The following is a 2,595-nucleotide window of genomic DNA, read 5'->3' as shown; positions in this document are numbered from 1 at the left end:
AGCTGTTTTTCAAGGGAAATAGGTTATACTAGGAGATTCCAAATCACTCAAGTGCAAACGGTTTGGCAGAAGGATATAATGGGTCACTAGTACGGATTTTACGCACCCAAGTAGTTAGTCCAGCGTGTTGTCCCTAAACAACAGCCCGGAAGCGAAACCACCGAACACGCCATGCAGTAAGAAACCGGCGGGTCTACGAAATGAAACGTCCGACAAACAAGGAAATCACATAAAATCGTTTTACGTGATTCGAGTAATAAAGTGCGTCACTCCTGTCATTCTGAAAATGCCAAAAATAAAACAATAGCTGAGGACGTATATCCCGCGAGGACGGGATATACGGGAGGCCGATTGAATTTTAATCGCCGCCATGTGAGCGCAGAGTGACCAGCGAACACGCAAGAGAAAAACAACGAGGTGAAAAATGAAAACAATAGATATGGTAGAAAAAGGCTACAAAAAAGATATGACAAGAGTACAGAAAACTTGTGGGCATTCTCTTGATTACGGAAATCATGTGAATCGGATTAGTCGTCGATCCGAAATAAAGAGGCATAGCGTGACTGAGACATCGGATAGTAAAGCAAAGTAGTCAAGTATTACTGGTGGCTGATCCTGGTAAGTCCACTTAGGTAGTGCTTTGTGTCACTGTTTAATTGGTATGAGGAATAGCGGATAGTCTGATGGAGAACAGGAAAGATGAAGGAAAGTTAGGAACGTATGAGTGTTTTCTCAGGTTAGTTGTTAGGACGAGATAGAAAATTAACTGCTTTCTTTTGTACGAAGCTGAATCCGAAAGTTAGGAGAGGATCCATGTATACTCTTTATCTCTAGGAAACGATGTGTTCTGGATGATCTTATGTGACCGAAGCTGTTGTCAAAATGTGAGAAAATAAGATATGTAGACGACGCCCATGACCGGTTGCCAAGAAGTGGAAACAGGGGCAGTCTTTTTTTTTTTTTTTTTTTGGGGGGGGGGAGGAAAGTGACCACCTAATTCACGTAGAAAGAGGCATTAATGATACTGAATAACTCCACAACACTAAATACGTAACTGACGCTATTCGATTATCTCGTCTTCAGCATTTTTTTTTCTTTTTTTTAGATTTGTCCTAATGATCTCTGTTCCTCTTATGACCCCGTGATGATAGTGCAAACCACACGGGTCGACAATAATTAGATATGACCTTGTATGCGGGAGCTCTAGCTTTTGTTTACAATTTGAGGCAAAACTGATAAGTAGATGGACCAAGCGGAGAGGTATAGGGACAACGTAAGCCTTTACTTGAATGAATTCCTTATAACAATATCTAATTGACATACATACAGTCCATTGCCCCCAATAATTCATAGGCCGAGAATTCCAGAGGGACAGGTCTGTTTATTCCCTCTGTTCCATGTAGAGGATCAGCAGAAAAAAAAAAAAAAAAAACATATATTTATATATATATATATTATATATATATATATATATATATATATATATATATATATATATAACGAATTCCTTCTATTTCTTGCTGAATTTTAGAGTAAGTGTTCCTAGTAGGTCACTTACCGGATAAAAACTCCTGCGAAATATTCCAATGTTCGGCAAATATGATTTCCATAAGAACTACCTGCATGTTAGGGAGAATTACAAGTTAATAGAGAAATTTATAAGTAGGTGGAATAGCTCATGAAAGTTCTAAGTACTGAAGCGTCTGTCTCTCTCTTTTCCAACCTTATTTTTCTTATCATCATTATAATTATCATTTTTATCATTGATGTTATTATCATTATTACTAGGTTTATTATTATCCTCATTTCTATTGTGATAATAACAATTATCATTATTTTTATTGTCATTATCATTATTTTTATTATCATTATCATTATCATTATCATTATTATTATTATTATTATTATTATTATTATTATTATTATTATTATTATTATTATTATTATTATTATTATTATTATTATTATTATACTTATTATTATTATCACAATCATCATTACCATCATTATCATTATGATCATCATTATCATTATCAGTGATATTATTATTGTTACTGTTATCATTAATATTGCTATCACTGTTGCTATATTGTCATCCTCGTCATCGACATCATCATCATCATTGTCATTCTTCTTCTCCATCTCTTTCTCCATTTCCTTTCCTTTACACCCTCGAGGCAAGTCCCTCTGGTACTCAGTTGACAAAGTTGCTGAAGGAGAATTATTAACTTTATACTTATTGGTGCTAAGGGACAGAGAGAGAGAGAGAGGGGGGGGGGGGGGAGGGAAAGAGAGAGAGGTGAGAAAGAGAGTGTAAAGCACAGATATTGCATAATGTGTGGCCTAAGGCACTGACTATGCTTTGCTATATTAACCCATTGCAGACGGGGATAAATTCACTTGCCCAGTCTCCAGGATAGGTTTTGTTTTAGAGCGAGGCAGCTTGAAGCAACATAATTTGAATCTTAGGATGAGTGCCATTCAAGGCTCTCTCTCCTGCTAGTGCTAGAAGAAAGTGGTGCCATCTAGGTTTTGGATGTTAGGTTTACTTAATATTACTGTAATTATAGTAATTATGTCTGCATTTGCCATCAT

This window comes from Penaeus japonicus, unplaced genomic scaffold, assembly GCF_977035675.1.
Source record: "Penaeus japonicus unplaced genomic scaffold, GWHDUDI00000001_assembly GWHDUDI00000036, whole genome shotgun sequence".
NCBI classification, from domain to species: Eukaryota; Metazoa; Arthropoda; class Malacostraca; order Decapoda; family Penaeidae; genus Penaeus; species Penaeus japonicus.
Note: the sequence above shows the minus strand (reverse complement) of the source record.